The following is an 18574-nucleotide window of genomic DNA, read 5'->3' as shown; positions in this document are numbered from 1 at the left end:
ACTTTAAAACTGGCTATTGGCTGCACATACAAATCCTTATTTCTGCACTTGGCCACTTCATCTCCAGTCATTGTCTCAGTTGCTGTTACAGATCTCAGGTAGGGTCCTAAATGTAAATTTTTCTAAACAGAAGAACTAGCAAACTGAATTAAATTCTGAAGGTACTTATACACTGATACATTATTTTCATTCTAAGCTTCTTTAACTGTTAAGCTTCATTAATTCTTTCATGTCTTTGGTTATCTACTTTTGTCTCTTTATCACCTTCTTCCTACGCTTCCTTCTTTTTTTCATGCTGATACAGTTCTAGTCTCTTGGTCTGCCCTCCATTTCTCCTCTCATCATGTCAGTTTGAATCTAAAAATTTTTCTCAGATAGTACATCACATTTCTAGGTGCTTCTGAAGTCACTTTGTTATAGAAGACTTATTAACCAGGAATGATGAGGGCGTAACATCTATTTAAGTAAATCATTACCAAGCTTCCATGTGTTCCATTATTGATCTGATCAGACTTATATTACAAAACTGCCTAATTCTCATCTGAAATGAGAAAAATAAATGCAGATTTCAGAAGGTGAAGTCTATTATATTAACAGAATAGTATCTTCCCAGTCTCAAATCAGAAATGCACTATCTAAAGGTTTGATCCTCTCTGGCTGAAGTTAATGCCAAATCTTCTCCAAAATTTAATGAGACAAGAATAGGTTTCAGATTTCAAATGCTGAAGAGCATAGATGACAGAGTTAATCAGCATCTCTTTTAATTTATTGCAGCAATTAGCTATTTTGCCAGAGCAGATGAATCCAAGTGAGATATTTGGCTGCAAACCTTTGGTTTCAGCTTAGTAGTGATACAGCTTTCATTGCACAGAAGTGCTAGAGCACCATTTAGTATACTGGCACATATGTTTTGACAAAAGTTAATCCTACACATTCATTTTATCAAGAATTTCTTACAATAGAATAGGCATTACACAAACTACATCAAAAATGTGTAAGTGGCCCACACCCCAACTTTGTAAAAGCAATTGCCTCCACATTTTCTCCCAATTTCCAAATGCACAAACAGCAACACTTACTTAAATTCAACCAGCTGACAGAAGCAAACTGGCAGCTAGACACGATGGAAATAAAATATTTATGTAATGAATAGCATAGTCTTCCAGATGCCGGAAAGCATGCACTTCAATAGCAGTCACTAGCAAGGGTTTTTCAACTGACTTCAAACAATGACTTCTGTGCCAAATAAGCAGGGAGCTGCTAAACAGCTCTTTCCCTCCCCTCCTTTTTTAATTTTTTTTCTTTCATCTGGAGATATAGACAATACCTGGAAAATAGATCTTCTGTTGTTATTCAGAACTATTATACCAACTGGTGAGAAACAATCTATTTCCACTATCACATTTCTGCATGTTGCAAAGACATTAGCTTTTTAAGACCTAAATAGATACATGCCCTTTCCCTCAGAGGTAAGACTTGTCCTGGATACAATTATGCTGAATTTCAGTGATGTATCTAAAAGAAGATGTAAGTATCTTTTTTTTTTTTTTTTCCTAGTAGTTAGCGTATTAAAAAGGCACAGATAAACGTCTTCCCTGTAATGTTTCTGGAGTTACTACGCTATTTCACACTCAGAATAAATGAGGCACAGTAAAAAAAGAAGTTTTCATTTGGAGATAATGTGACATAGGAACCATCTTCAGGAACTAAAAAAGCACTGGGGTCTATGGGATGGAGCAACAAACCAGATGCTGAAAGACCTGGATGTTATTCTTAGCTCTGCTGCTCTTTACTCAGCAGCTTAACTTCAGCCAGGTTACTTTACAACTTGTGAAACGTCCCATCTGTCTTGGCTGTTGTGCAGATATTCTAAAGGGCTGAGATTCTGGGCTGCTAGAAGGAAAAATCACCTTTGCCATACATGCACCCAGAAGAGTGCTGTAACTCTTGGGTGGGGGAAGTTTAGTCACACTTCTAGGCTTCCTATTTCCTCTTTGCTAGCTATAAAGCAGCTCACTTCTCCACATAATGGCTTCAGACAGGACTTCAAAGACGTTTAACTTTCTCCATTAGCAAATCTATACACCATAACCTCTGTGCTTTATATCAACCTGCTGAGACCAGTTGTCTCACCACTAAGCGTCGCAAAAGATAAGCTGCAGACTCCTTAGTGAAGTGCCCAAAATCTCTCCTTTAGTTACATCATAAGTAGCATACTCCTGATACCTCTCTGCTGGCAACAGAGAATGGCTTACAGTCTTGACACTGTATTGGTTCAACAAAATATTTATACCTTTTCAAAGCCTAATTGGCTTCTTGAATGTGAATTTTTGTATCAAGCCACTTATTAGGTCTGTTAAAAGACCTGTAAATCAACCCCCAGAAATTATATGGCTGCTGTCACCTGTTCCCATGCAGATTGCTACAGGCATATTCCAACATGTAGGCCTCTTGCACAGCCATCAGATATCAGCAGTAAACTGTTCATCCTTCTCCTGAAAATGTTGCCTGGATATTCAGCTGGATATCACTATCTTAAAGCACAGTAATTCAATAATAATACAATGGCTCCATCTGAGCTTTATAGTTTATTAGCTACATGTATATTCTATGTAGAGACTTTTAAAAAACACATTATTTACCTAATAGGCTATAATGACTCCTTCAGTGCCTTTATAGTAGACTATATAATTTCTTCTGACTTCATGGATCATTGCCATGATAGATGTATTCTTCTTTCATTCTCCTGCAGGCACATAACTTCCATTATCATTAATGAGACTTACAAACACATACTGAGATGAGAACATATCCCTTATTGGTATTTGTTACCCAAAGCACAACATTTGAGTTAACCTCTCTGTTATGAAGCAGCCAAGGACAGATACTAACAATCAGATTGTTCCATGGTATCCATTATCCATTCTGTATTTAGTTTGTTATTTATTATCACCATCATACTTGAAAAAAATAATAGTGTCAGAACACAGGGCAATTAATTTCTAATTCCATGTCTAGAACTAAATTGCTGCATGACTTTCAACAAGTTGAAACCTCTTTATTATTTGTATAACAAGGATAATGCTGCTTTCCATTCTCGCTCAAAGGGGCCTTCTGATGCTTAATTAATATATGTTTGCAAATGTCTATTAGATCATTAAACAGAAGGCAATGCCTATGTGGTAAAAGAGCTCTGACTACCCCTCATAGGCATTTTCATAATATAAATATGAAGAAATGGTGATTAAATAAAGCACTGTTGCCTGCATTAACACTTCTAATAACATAAACAGAAAGTTGTTGAAGAGGTTTACCACTTATTTAACAGAAATTAATGTAGGACAATATGCAATGGTTTACCTTTGACATAAAAAAAAAAGTCAAATAGTTTTGTTAATGAAGTAATAAAGCTTTCAATGCATTAATTCATTAGATTAAAATGAAGAAGATAATGGAGCTCTTTTAGCACTTCAAGTTCTCAAAACATAAATTCAAAGCTTGGTTTTGATGACAACAAAAAAAAAGAGGAAGGTGCTTGCAATGTTAAACACTCATAAACAATGTTAAAGTGATGTAAATGTGATATTAACAAACACAATTAGAGATCCTAAATAGATTATGGGGCACATAACTGAACATAGCTCACAAACAAATGTGAACTTGTGATGGAAGAACTTGAATGAACTAGGACGGTAAATGGAGTTTTTTTCTTGAAGCTGTTTTCTCAAATCCATAACTATTATTATTTATTTTGTTTCTACAAGACCAAAGAGTCTGTTAGTTCCATAATAACCTGCTAGAGATGTTATTTTATTAGAATGATGGTTTGGTTCTGTCAATAAAACATGCTAATATTATTTGTTGCTTGTTTCTGATGTGCAATTTTACCTTCAAAAGGTAAAAGAGAGGTTGATTTTCTTTTGGAAATTTCATATTGCTATTTTGTCAAACCTGAGAGAAGTTACTGCCATTCTCATCTGAGGTGTAAGTAGATCACATAAACTCTGTCTTGTTACATTCCAAAGTAGAAAGTGTCTTTAATTTTTATTTTTTTTAGTAAACAAGAGAAGGGAGCAGAACATTAATGAGTCAAAAATAGTATGTGATGCTTTTAATATTGCTTCATTTCTCTTTGACATGTTAAAGCTGAAATACAGTGTCTCCTCACTTTTATAAGCAATGCATTTCTCAAATTGGACTAATAACACTGTAATAGTTGTTGCATTAAACAGATCATCCAGGTATAGTAGGGGTCTAGAACCGCAGCTGTGTATCAGAATTCCCTACAAGACATCAATGGCAAGAAAAACTGAAAAATTAAAACATAGGCTCTTTTTTCCTTATCATAATAGGAAAAGGATGCAATAAGAAAGTGACTTACTGCAGAAGAAAAATCAGTCCAGGTTGCTTTTTATGAATAGTAAGTATACACAGTGAGCTTGGGAAGTCAGGGAACTAGAAGACACATGGAATGATATCACCCACTTGACTTCATGCTAGCCTCAGATTCAAATATACCTTCTGAAATATTTTTCAAAATTACCATGCAAATCCAGCAGCTACAAATATATTTGCAACCAACTTTTAAAATAAACAAATTCATTGAAGTAAATATATTCACAGACAATAGTTGAGGACCAAATTTATCACTAATAGAACAACACAACAACGTACACCGGGGATGTAGATTCACAAAGAATACATGTAAGTCAAAGGGAAGAGGTGGTACTTTAACCTTAACATAATCTTTGGAAAGAAAAGAAAAAGGAAGCCAGTGAAACCCACATTAAATTAGCTTCAGAGAACTGGATGCTGAAAAGGAGGAGTGCATTCTTGGGCAGAATTCTTCATGGGACCTGCCAACCAGTTATGCACCCTCACTAAAATTGTTCCAGAGGGTGGCTGCAAAGGAAAAACATTATTGAATAGGATGAAAAATTAAGAAACAAGATACCATCTCTTGAATGATGAAATATGGTTTGCACACATTTCTTGTAACTAGTAGTCTGAAGATAGTTTAGGGGATGGAATAATTTGTTTATGTGTTGCAGAGTGCCTCTTGCCTCCTTTTTAAAGCTCCTGGTAGGGAAAGTCCAGCTAATGTAAATTCTTGTCCCTTGTCAAATGGCAGTCCTAACCAGCTTCTGGGATAGAGCGTGCATACAATACTCTTCCTCTCCCCTTCTACCTCCAGTTCTTGCACAGATGGGGAATGTCCACAGTCTTATCTGAAGTGGAGAGAAAAACTGTATTTTGTAAGATCTGACATTTATTTAAGATCCAAGAACTTAAAATGCCCATGAGGGAAACAGCACAATCAATTTCAAGGCATTCAGTATACATTCCTGTTTCTGCTGAGTCTTTGTTAAGATACCTATCAAAATTACATTGGTCTAAAAATGATATTGCTAGGCATGTGTAAGATTCAAATGAATTGATATTTAATTGGTTGAGACAGCCTGACGCCCATGCTATTTTACTGAAAGAATGAAAGATAAAATGTCATTACCACTGCAGATCCATCTCACAAGAAAGGAACATGACTAATATAAAAGCTTTTCAGCCCTGCATTAAAGTGTCAGTGACACACAGAGTAATCCAGAAGCATTGTGTGTCTGTGACCAGGCTGAAAAGTATGCTCATTTATAATGAAATACTCATCAAACGAGAATCCATCTTATACCCATGTTCAGAATAAAAAAAAACAAAGTGGCTGACCCTTATGGAATGAATAGAAACATAGAAGGATTTCCTTGATTAATGGGAGTACCTGCATTGCCTCACTTGTTCCTCAGGTGTGGCTACTCTGCACAATGCCTAGTTTTCCATGACAGTATGTTTGTGGTATTTATGAGCTTAGTTTTGTATATGCATGTACCAAACATGGATTAAACATCATTTAATTTTACTTTTGTTCTCTAATCACACTTAAGCATACAGACAAAGTCTTGCATTTTCACTTTCCAGCAGTTTTTCAAGCTTTTCTTTTCTTAATAATAAGCAAGATTAGTTCTAGATGGCTCTGACATTTTCTGTAGGCAGAAAATTGAACATCTTTATTACTTCCTCAGGGCTGTTGCCTTCTTCACATATGCTCTTCTACCTCCCATTACCTTTTATGGGATTTCCTCATGCCAATCCACATAAGAACAAATATATAACTAATATAAGTAATCCTTTGTTCAAGGGCCACAAGCTTGACGAAGGATTATTCTGAAGGGTTTTCAGTACATAAGGATATACAGTAGCATATCCTTCAGATCTAAACATATGTGTTTTGACACCTTCTTTTTACATGTGTTGAAAATTCTTGAGGAGATACAGGATCAAACTGAAAGTGGAAAAAAAAGGTTTTTTAACAAAGACTATTTCACAAAAAATGCCAGAAATGAAAGGGGGAAAAAGATGTTAATCTACCCCTTTACAACACATAGTATTACTCACTATATCTTTCTCCATTAGGAATCACAACAAAATCAATGAGATACATCAAAGCACTAACATGGAATCTGGTAGAAATTGCCATAGTTCCTCATAATTACTTTTAATACTAATGGTAATAATGATTCATTCTTATCCAGGATCTTACACCCAAGGACTCTAAGCATTAATACATTCATTCTCACAGTCTGTCATGGAAGTTGGTATCAGCATCCTCATTTCACAGAAGAAAGAGGGGTATGCTGTTCTCCCCTTGAGCTACCTAAAAAAGTGCACCCAGGTATTGAAAAGCTCCCACAGGGATTCACTCATATGCTTTTCCACTGATTAATCTACTTGAGGCAGGACTGCATCTACAGAATTGCTTCTACCTTCAGCAGAATGGTAAGACTTCTAGAGATTTGCCTGACAGACTAAAATTGAAGGCGGCTTTTCTTTATGTGGAAAAATGTGCTTAACAAAGGACACTATCCTGTTGTGTAAGGGAGCTATTACAGCATTGATTAGGCACAAGAGAACAAAATAAATTCTTATCTCAAACTGTAGGGATTTTTTATTTATAATACATGATTGCAGACCTCTAAGGGAATGACAACTTTATTTCATTTTATGTAGATTGGCTAAATACCATGATATTTTGGTAATAGCATTATTACAGAAAACTGAATACTAATATGCTAAATGTAGTCTTACCAGATTTGCCTAAAAGGAATAGGTAATTGCTATCTAATTTACAATTGCATAACAGGAAGAATTTTACTATAACCAAAACATAGCCTAGCAAAATATATCACATTTTTTTAGACCAAAAATAATTTATAGACACTTTCTTTTATGAAATTTCTGTTTCTTGACAAAAAGAATACCTGCAAAACTCTGTAGCAAGCTAAACAAGATAGCTCTCTAAATCAAATTTGGTTTTAGCTATTGGTAAAAATCCAGATTTAAGCATATTTTTATTTCTAAAGAAGATAATGTTTCCTAAAACAGAGGTTTTGTCACCTCTGGGTAAATACTAGTGATATTTCCCAAACTGTTTATATAACTTATATCCACATCTCATGGATTTGCTTGTAAATCTATTCCTAGTTACCATAAAGACCAACATAGACTTCAAAGTGTATCCTATATGCACACACTAGTTCTGAAAATATTTCTAGTCCTTGTATTCCGAAAACTGCTAGCTCAACAGCGCATTGATATTCAGGAAAACACTTCTGACGTGTCTAACGTTAGGTTTGTTCTTAAAGCCAGATTACGTAAATGGTATTGTAGCATTTTTATGAAATGTAAGCATTTTTTCTTAATGGTTTTCTGAACTGGGGTCACAATCCTTAAATGCCACTAATAACTGAAATTTTTAAATATACCTTCCATTGCTATTCTGCAATAGTCACTTGCAACCAGCTATTCCCATGAATGTACCTGCTGGTAAACTTAAATTGAAGCATTATTTAGAATGCACATAAAGGATTTTGAATACAATCACTGTAAGTCTCCGTTTTTAAGACTAGAATTGCATTCATGCAGAAACAAAAAGTAAGTCACAAACTAAACTGATTTCTATGAATGTAAAAGCATCAAGAAGCAGAGAAAGCACATTGTCATGGCTCGATGAGCCCACACAGCAGGTGTTTTGAAACTCAATATGATTTTCAACTCTACACCTGTTCAATGACAAGAATTCAACAGTATAATGTTAATGAGGCCAATCATATTGGCATGGAAAGAGAACTTCCAGATCAGTCAAAGCAATTTTTCACAGTGTTAAGTGCTTAGTCCTCTAAATTCATACAATAGCTTCATTGCTGAAAACTTCAACATTTAGATAAACACCAAAATTTTGATATTTCTAAAGTAGTATGCCTCACTATTATTGTTTGGGGAGAGTTTTAGAAACTAATTTTTTACATGCAAATATATACATGCAAATTTATAAGTAATAATTGTAAACATTGGTAGCAGTGGCAATTTAGCTAGTTCTGATGGAAAATTTCCATCCAAATTACTTTTTGACTAAAAGTGCATTTTCCACTGAATTCAAACGTTCTCATTTGTTTCATATTCCTGCCTGAATCCAATACTCGGGTTGACAAATCCTGGTGATATAATTTGGTTTCCATCAATTCAGTATTCTCATGTTGTATTATAATGTTGCATTTTAAGTTTCTTCTGTCTTAATCACCTCTTTTCTAATCTGCTGTAGTGCTTCAGGAAAATAACATTTTGACTTTGCCACTATTTCATTCTTCCATAAAAATAAAGATCTCCATCTAGATTTATACACAGTGTACTGGCCTTTTCCTCAAACTGCAGTGAAATTGCCACATCACTATCACAGACAATAGAGGTTATGCTGAGAGCCCAGTCCATAAAGAAGAGTAGGATCATGAGATATTCAAAGAAAAACTCAAGGTAGCACAATGCATCCACATGATTTCTCTCAGAAATGCTTGATGACCATTCATGTCATGCTAACTAAGTGCTCAGGTTTCTGCCACCATACATCAGGGTTCCTCTAAAGGCTGGCCTGGTGTCCCCAGGGAACACTGTCTTTCCATTTTTCACTGTCCTAACCAGTCATGAGAGTGGGGTGTCAATATTCCAGCAATTATCTGCATCAACCGATGTCTATCCAGGCAAGGAGGAAACAGGGCTCTCTGCACTATGTCTCACTGGAGTGAGCAGAGTGTTTCTGGGAGATGACGCTAGGCAGAAAATTCTTGCTAAAAGTGCAGTACCTATCAACTGCTAGAATTTACATTATAATTAAAATATTTTTTTTAATATAGTTACTTTATTGATGCTGTCATTCTTTCTACATTACCCAGAAATCTATAACTGAAATCTTTAAAATATTAAAAAAAATTAGTTTTTACTATTCTATACAATCCCAGGAAATTTAAAATGTGAGACAGAGAAACACAATTAACTTAAGGCAGTAACACTGATTTTGACCACAACGTGAATGTTTTGTCTGCAAGTTTTAACCTGACAAAAAAATAGAAACACAGAAGTTATGTCTATTTGTCTTGTTCATTGAATCCAGGTGGGGATTCAGTTGGTTCATTCTGAAACGCAGGAGCAACTCCTTTCAAAGCTGATCAACAGAGTAGGAGAGGAACAAACATAACTTGAATAACCAGTTAGACCCCTGGTACACAAGTCAGACAGAGTCCACACCTTGAGGTGAGGCAACTGAAACTTATTCTTGCAGCCCAAATCCATCCTCATTTTAATTAGCAATGTCAAGGGCAGAGCAGAGATTTCTTTTCCATGGTAACACATGGTTACGGGTCTCCTTTGCCTTCATTTAGGGCCTGTACAAAACCATACAGCTAAAGAAAATGCCAGTTATTTAAAATCAAAGCAAGATGCCAAGTAGGTTGCTATACCTGCAAGATTCTGTGAACACCTCATATCCATAAATAGAGCAGAAATATTTCTTTCTTATCCACTGCCAAGATAGTCACAGAACCAAGAGCTGAGGGTTGTCTGGCTGTCTTCTTCCTAGTTCATATTGGGATAAAAAAGGAGGGAGGGCTTTGGTTTCCAGAATGACTCAAGAAAAGACACTAAGAAAAGCCCAGATGAGGTAATACCAAATAAAGCGCATTCTTTGCATCTTACCCAACTGCATAACCAAGACAAAGCTAGGTAACCACTGAAGCATTCTGTAACCAATTTATCTATATCTTACACTATATATTTGTGTAATATACTGTAATGTGCAATTGGTTAAAGAAAACAACTACTTAATATGAAAACAAATTAAAATAGTGCAATTAATAGTGTACTTTATTGTTTCTAGTTCTCAAAGATGGAATTCTTGGAAAAGCATTTCTTGCCTCCTTTACATAAATGGCAATAACATATCCTGATTCAACAAAGCGTTTAAGTTCTCACTGTTTTGAGAAATTGATTACTTCAGTTATGTTTAGAAGATCTCATGGTAATCATTAATGATATTTTTTTTTCAGAGAGAACACTATTATTTTCCCCTGTCGCCTTTTCAAAATAAGTTTATTCCATACAAAGGTGGATTTGAATGTACTGGTAGGCTGGGAATATGAACAAACCGGTAGGTTGGTCTTAGGCATATTTCAACTTAGAAAGTGATGAAATCCAAAAAAAAAATTTTTAAAAAAAAAAGTTTTCCCAATACTTAATACTTGTTAAGTATTAAGGAGGGGGGTTCATAAGAGCACAGAAGTAATTTCTATAAAAAGAAAAGAAGAACCTGAAGCTAAACAACCAGTTTTCTTTAAAGAAATTTTGCAGTGGGTTTAAAATCAAGAAGTGTTTGTCTGGATTGCCTTTGTACAGACAGGTCCATTTATCCCTTTCTTCCTCCTTCAGTTGCTCTATTTCCTCATAGTTCATTTTTTTCTTGGGGTCGATGCCTATAATACCTCACCACCATTCCAGAGTTTTATATCTCTTCATTAATTGCCCCAGTACAGTGAACAAAATACAGGATAGCTGCAACTTCAGATGGAATTCACCTCAATAAATTTGGCTTTGTTTACAAACAACTTCCAGTCTAAAATAAACTTGGAATTATATTCTGGAAAATAAGGACCCTACAATTTTATAGTTGAACCTTATTTAAACTAAAATAATAAGTAAATAATATAAATAATCTATTAAAACAAATAAAAAATAAACATTATGAAGATTCGGTGCTCTGTACAGATGGTATCATCTGGATGCAGAAAGAAAAAATATTTAATAGGTATTTCATATAAAGAAGCAAAATTATATATTCCCTTGCAGCCTGAAAACAACAAAGTGTCTTTATGTTATTAGTTACAGTTATTGAATGAATAGATTCTAATTTGCTATCATTGACAAAAAAACCTTATTAAAAAGTAGTTAATCTAAAGGATCACTTAAACTAAGGATCAAAGGTATTAAAAAAAGTCAAAAAGCTGTCTGAATCTATTGGTATTTTTAAGCCACTTTGAATGCTGACAAAGTTCTTATAAACATAAAAATGGTGATTTTGTAGTGATACTTCAGAAAAGTAAACAGGACAGATAATAAATTAACCCCAAATTTGCCCAGCTCATGGCCAGTCATGAGTTCTAACAAAGGATGCAAGCAACAGTGCATTCAGGGAAGAGGACATAATTAATGTCCATCTGCATGGTCTTGTGGAAAACAGAGCTTCTCAAATTTGTTTTGTACAAAAATATCTCACATTTGATAGAAGAAAGTATTCATAACACAATTTACATCTGAAAGTTTCAGAAACAGCAAAGGAGGATTTCTTCAGAAAGTACCAGATTTGCATTCAGCTGAACACGATTCAGGTACAACCACCAGGTTCAGGTCTCTTTGCCACCTTCTTCTTCTCATAAAACAACATAAATCTTCCAGATTCAGTGTCACTGTCTCCTTTCTCAACCTGCCCTTCTTCAACTCCGTGGTTTCACCATCACCTCTGTCATGTAAGAAAAAAAGAGCAAGGGGATCTTCTCTGTATTCCACCACCCTAAGCCTTCTAGACAAATGCTTCCAATGAGCAAGGACTGAGGAAGTTTTGAGAGATGCCCTTGGACAGATAATCTCCAAAGCCATTTGGAGGCAAGAATCACTTAGCACTACTTGTCCAAGGTGGCTGTGGTTTGCTCCCTGCAGTGAATGCCTCGAGCAGCATAAAAAAGCCAAATATCTCTCTGTCAAGTGGTTTGCACAGATTCTGGATAAGAAGAAGACACTGAGGTCATGAGAGTGCTGTGCTTTGAGCAAAGACAATTAGCATATAAAAGTAAAACAAATTGAATGACAACTATCCTCTTGCTTGCTGACTGACTGTCCTAGCAATGGCCTTACCTAAGTCTATTCATCTTTAACTCAAGAAGAGTCCTCTTGTCCTCTTCCAGATGTGTTGGCCCATGCTACACAGGTGAGTACTTTTTGGCCAGGCATATGGGATACTTCCAGGGATGGGGTGGGTCAGACTGCTCTCATCACCCACCAATAACATGGCAGAGGGATGCTTCTAGGTCTGATGTAGCCACATACCCTTGAATGAAAGGTGTTGGTTGTTTCTGCAGACATTCACATATGTTGAGCCTGTTTAACGTGAGGTGACTCACACAGGCTTTTAGGGTCAGTGGGGAATACCAAAAACCACTCAGTCAGTATCTGGCCTCTGGGCTCCTTGAGTAGATGTTGACCTAGGATCAAAGAGGGCTGGCAAGTTCAGGGATATGGTGAGTGCTGGAAGGGTCTGTTAAGGTGTCAGGGCCCTGAGGGCACCCACCGGTTCTGCAACCACTTCTGCCTCCCAAAGAGACTCAGCTGTCCGTGATCATGGTCAGTTCTGACCACTGACTTGGCTTTTCCTCAAGGATTCTGGTGAAAAAGAGGTAGCAGTGAGAGCAGCTAAACAGTTCACAAAGTATTTTAAGAGATGCAAACTAATTTCTGTGTGTTACAAATCTAACACAACTATGCAAACTGTATGTCGCAGAAACATCATATGCTGTCATTTTTTGTTACTGAAACTACAGTTATTGGCACTTGAGCAGATTAATAATGACATTTTTCTCTTTTTATTCTAATTTTTAAAAGAAAAATAAGATGTCAGATATTCTTCAAAATATTAATGCTTCACTATATAATAGTCAAAATGAAGTTTATAAAGACATTTCCTATTATCTTTTTAAATACATGGCTCATGATTGACTGCATATTCCCACAGTTAAACTTAGTACTATACATCAAGAAGCAAAAAAAAAAGTCAATTATAATGAAAAACATATAATGAAAATTCCTAAAACTATTACTACTTTACATCAATAAAATCCAATTAAAAATGTTCTTGAAAGCTGCTTTCTACAGAAAATTGCATTTTAGCTAATACATTTTCTTTTATTTTATTCCAAGAAATATCCAGAAAGACAGTATTTCCATGATCAAGGGAAAATAAACTGATAGGGGAGACCATTGCAAAAAAGCTGGTTAGTGAGGGAAGCTGGGTAGCTGAATTAGCTCTGGGAAACTGAATACCAATCAAAAGATATATGTGTAACATACAGGCACTCCTTAAGGCCAAAGTTAAAACATTTTTAAGATGGAAAAAAAATAACTGTTTATCAGGAGTGACATCCACTATCTACCTGAAGATTAAAATTTTCTAAAGGAAAATCTTGAAGTTTTATAACGTTATTGATTAAAATAGCCAGAGACACCTCTTAGAGTCTCAGCGTTACTGTGTGTTGAACTTTTGCCCAATTTACAAATCAGGACTCAATAATCTAAGTAATGAAATTACTGTGTCCACTGCTTCTATGTACCAAAATGTCCTATGTTTTAATATAACATACTCTTCCAGCAAGAAGAATACATTGGGTGTAAGGGGAAATAGCTCCTTTCATATCTGAGCACTTCAGAGTCTAGCAGCTAAAACCTGAACTCTATTAGTATTGCACGGCAAAAAAATCTCTTAATACGCAAGGCTTGTGGGGAGACACTATCTTTTATTAGACCAACCAATACAAAGAGGAACATAATATCAGTAAGAGATACGGCCTTTCATCTCAGACCTTGAGTTGTTTATATTCTCTGACAGTCATAGCTACCATAAGAATACTTGTACTTTAGAAAAGCACTTAGAAGGCATATCTGTGGCTGAATGCTGAAGGTTCTAAAATGACATTGCCACACACGTTAGTGTTCATGCTCACCTAGTATATTTGGATTCACAGCACAGTAGCAAGGGCTACGGTATAGGAGGGTATTATTAAAAAAAAAAAAAAAGGTAACCTTTCCTTAAAGATGTAATTGGAAGATTAAAACCCCTTGTACTATATATCACTTCACTCCTCCAGCTGAACTGTTTCCCTGTTTGCTTTAGTTTTTCTCAAATCATGTATACAATACCAGGGTTAGTATAAATTTCTTGGTAAAATAGCAGGTATTTCTCCTCTACAAAAAATTGATCGAATTGGGTGGTTTGCCCAGTTAGCCAATCAGAAATAAATATTGGAGGGTGTTTAAGGAGGAATTCCTTATTTTTAACTACAGTGGTAAATAAGGAGAGGTTGCAATTTTTCATATTTATCTAGGAATCTTAAGATAGCCCTGGTAAAGGGATTTCCTGGTGTGGATCTATCTCTTACTCAAAAGCCATTTGAGAAATCCATTTCCTCACACTATTTTTTCCCCATTTTAATCCACAGTTCTGAATAAGCTTTCACAGTCATGTAACATCCTTCACCTGAATTGCATGATGATACACCACTGCATTGCAAGTTGCAAGATCACTTATCTTGGAAAGCCTATTAATACTGATATGCAAATCCTTGTAAGTCTTTGTAGTGTGGTGGGTTGACCTTGACTGGATGCCAGGTGCCCACTAAAGCCACTCTATCACTCTCCTCCTCAACTGGACAAGGGAGAGAAACTATAATGAAATGCTCGTGGGTTGAGATAAGGACAGGGAGAGATCGCTCACCAATTACCATCATGGGCAAAACAGGCTCAGCTTAGGATAATTAGTTCCATTTATTACCAATCAAATCAGAGTAAGATAAGAAATAAAATCAAATCTTAAAAACACCTTCCCTTCACCCCTCCCTTCTTCCCAGGCTTACCTTCACTCCTGATTTTCTCTACCTCCTCCCCAGCAGCAACGCAGAGTGAAGGGGAATGGGGGTTGTGGTCAGTTCATCACATGTTGTCTCTGCTGCTCCTTCCTCATCAGGGGGAGGACTCCTCACACTCTTCTCCTACTCCAACATGGGGTCCCTCCCACAGGAGACAGTCCTCCACGAACTTCTCCAGCATGAGTCCTTCCCACAGGCTGCAGTTCTTCACAAACTGCTCCAGTGTGGGTCCCTCCCACAGGGTGCAGTCCTTCAGGCACAGACTGCCCCAGCGTGGGTCCCCTGTGGGATCACAAGTCCTGTCAGCAAACCTGCTCCAGCTTAGGTGTCACGTGGGGCCAGAGGTCCTGCCAGGAGCCTGCTCCAGCACGGGCTTCCCACGGGGTCACAGCCTCCTTCAGGCATCCCCCTGCTCTGGCGTGGGGTCCTCCATGGGCTGCAGGTGGAGATCTGCTCCACCATGGGCCTCCATGGGCTGCAGGGCACAGCTGCCTCACCATGGGCTGCACCACGGGCTGCAGGGGAATCTCTGCTGTGGTGCCTGGAGCACCAACTCCCCCTCCTTCTTCATTGACCTTGTTGTCTGCAGAGTTGTTTCCCTCATATACTCTTGCTCCTCTCTCCAGCTGCTGTTGCCATTGTGCAGGTTTTTTTTCCCCCCTCTTAAATATGTTATCCCAGAGGCACTACCACCATTGCTGATGGGCTCGGCCTTGGCCAGTGGCGAGTCTGTCTTGGCATCAGATGGCCTTGGCTCTGTTGGACATAGGGGAAGCTTCTAGCAGCTTCTCACAGACATCACCCCTGTAGTGTCCCCCGCTACCCAAACCCTGCCAGGCAAACCCAATACACTGTGATAAAAATGCATGTGAACATGGAGATAGAAAATTAAATTTGGGGAATGTATACATTTTAATAGTAGCCTTTCTATCCACTTAAAGGTCTTCGTACTCCCTACTTTAAGAGCTTGACAAATATATAGTTTGCTAGACACTACACTAGACAAATATATAATTTGCTTTAAAAATATTATATTCTGTGGGATTAATATCCTTTTTTTATATAACTTATTTCACTTTTAACCCATTCAAGATAATAGCATGTTTCATAGACCAAATGGACTTGTTCAGAAATTAGGATTCCCAACAACTGATATTTAGCTATCTATTTCCGAGCGCAGTACAAAGTCCACATGCTTGGGATACTGTAATTTTTCAGAGGGAAAGTGTAAAAAAATCAGCCCATCAGAGAGTTGTCAAATGTTCTGTGCCTGCTCTAAACTTTATTCCTCTGATCTGAGGGTTTCTGGGTGGTCAGAGATGCCCAGGCTGCAGTCAGCAGTGACAGCAACAAGGAACGTCCCTCTCTGGATCCCCTCCCTAACCTACAGAAACATGGGAAAGCACCTTTCCAGCTTGCCAGAAGCCAAAGCACCTTGTAAAGAGTAGGAATGCAACAGCTCAGCTTCTACCAGAGATTTCTGATTAATCCTCACTCTGTTTTAGGCACTGGCTACATCACAAGGTTGTGAGACCACAAGCATATCTTGTGAGTGTCACGGATCTTAGGATCTTTGTTAGTTTAGAATAAAACTTGATTAATTTGGTTGTTCTCATCTAAATAGACTCCCTAGTCCACCAGCACTTTGGTAAGGACCTCTGCATCAATGATTATCACTGTAATGTGTCCCTATAATTAGCAGTCCATTCAGTCTCTTTAGGCCAATAGCCTTTGTTTCCTTCCAATAAAAGGAATTTTCTCCTTCTCACATGATCTTGTTGAATAAGTCTATTATGTATAGTATGTAATGCTCTATAAAACTCTCTGAAACTCTCATATTTATTCTGAACTAGCTATCTTTTGTCATTTTCTATTCCTGACTAGTGGGGTTTCTAACACACCTATTTTCTCTCAAGCTTTTCGGCTAGAGGTATATCTGCCTTGGTGCCTTTTGGAGTACTTTGTTATATTTATCTTAGAGTTTGTTCTGCTTTGCTGACTTATAAATCTAGTTAATCTCAAACCTTCTAAACTATTGTGTAATTTTTATTTTTTTAATCTATCATGTTATGTTTGAATTCCAGGCCCAAAAACATAGTCAGATACTGTTCATCCATGAATTCTAGGCTGTTTGCTTTTTTGTGGGTAGTTTGTTTTTTGACAGCTGGGGAAATTTTCTAAAACAATACTCTTTGTCACTGCTTTGCCCGAATAGCATTTATCCTTCTGATACTCTGTATTTGCTTTAAAAATTTTTGAAAATTCACACATAATTATTTTATTCTCTGAGGAAACACAGACCACAATTCCAGTTTGTCTCTGAAACATCTGCATGTTTCGATTCCCAGTGTTTTAGCACTAAATATACTACCAAGTATTCAGACTGACTACTCCTATGGACAGAGGTAACTTGATTTTCCTGAATATTGGATTTATGGGATAAAACTGTCCTAGAATAAGTCATGATAAATCAGCCCTTGTCATGTGACACAGAATCATATGACACATTAGTCAGTATAGTCCCTAACTTTCAGATATAATTTAGATATTCTCATGCACTTGAATGAAGAATAATTTATTGTCTTAAAATTTCCCAAGAATCCTAAAAAGCTACAGAACAATAAACAAAACAAAAAAAACCCAGACAATTGTGAATGTTCAAGATCAGGGTTAGGGTAGCTATTGCTCTTAATTTTCACCATGAATTATTCTGGATTAGAATACAGCTGCTCTCTTCATCTATCTTTTAAAACAAAATAAGTATATTTAACTGATAAAGCTGCTATTTGACTTGCGTGGAGAACATTATGGTGCCTGACAGGATGCGGTGTGAAGCACTCTTTATTACGTTCTTGCAAGACCGGGCGCCCCCATCAAGTGGACGCGCCTACCAGCCATCATGCAATGGTTTATATCCCTTTCTCCCAACCGCCAATTCCCTCCCCTGATTCCTCATTGGCTGAGTACTACAGGGTGTACAGACTTCCCGAACCGCCTACCGATACACCCCTTCATGTATGTGTTCATACGTCGCATGTTCATGGAAATGAACCTTGGCTTTCTCCAGGGCGGAGAAGTTAATATGCATGAGCTCATCACGCAAGCGTACTAAGATGGAAAAGTTCGCCCCAAGTCTTTCCGGTATCTGCATCCATCTAAAGCCAGTTCCAAGTACTGGGTCATCACAGCTGACAAAAAGACCACTTGTCTTCTAGCCCTAGGCCAGGGATTTCAATGGTTGTGAATTGCTCTTGTTGATTGCTTTGGTGAATCGCTCCTGCCCTTCCCATCAGGCTTATTATGTGAAAACAACATTCTTTTCCTTACAGAGACATTCAGACCTTTTAATAATTATAGATTATTTTTTATCAGTTCACTGATTCCAATTTAGTTTACCAGCTCATATTCTTTCATTCTTTTTATTTTGGGAATGTATTTGGGAGTATTTTCATGGACTGCTAAATGCTTATTATCAGTTGTAATAATGTCGATTTATTAACATTTTCTTCACCTCT

The sequence above is a fragment of the Strix aluco genome, chromosome 5 (genome assembly GCF_031877795.1).
Source record: "Strix aluco isolate bStrAlu1 chromosome 5, bStrAlu1.hap1, whole genome shotgun sequence".
Lineage (NCBI taxonomy): Eukaryota > Metazoa > Chordata > Aves > Strigiformes > Strigidae > Strix > Strix aluco.
Note: the sequence above shows the minus strand (reverse complement) of the source record.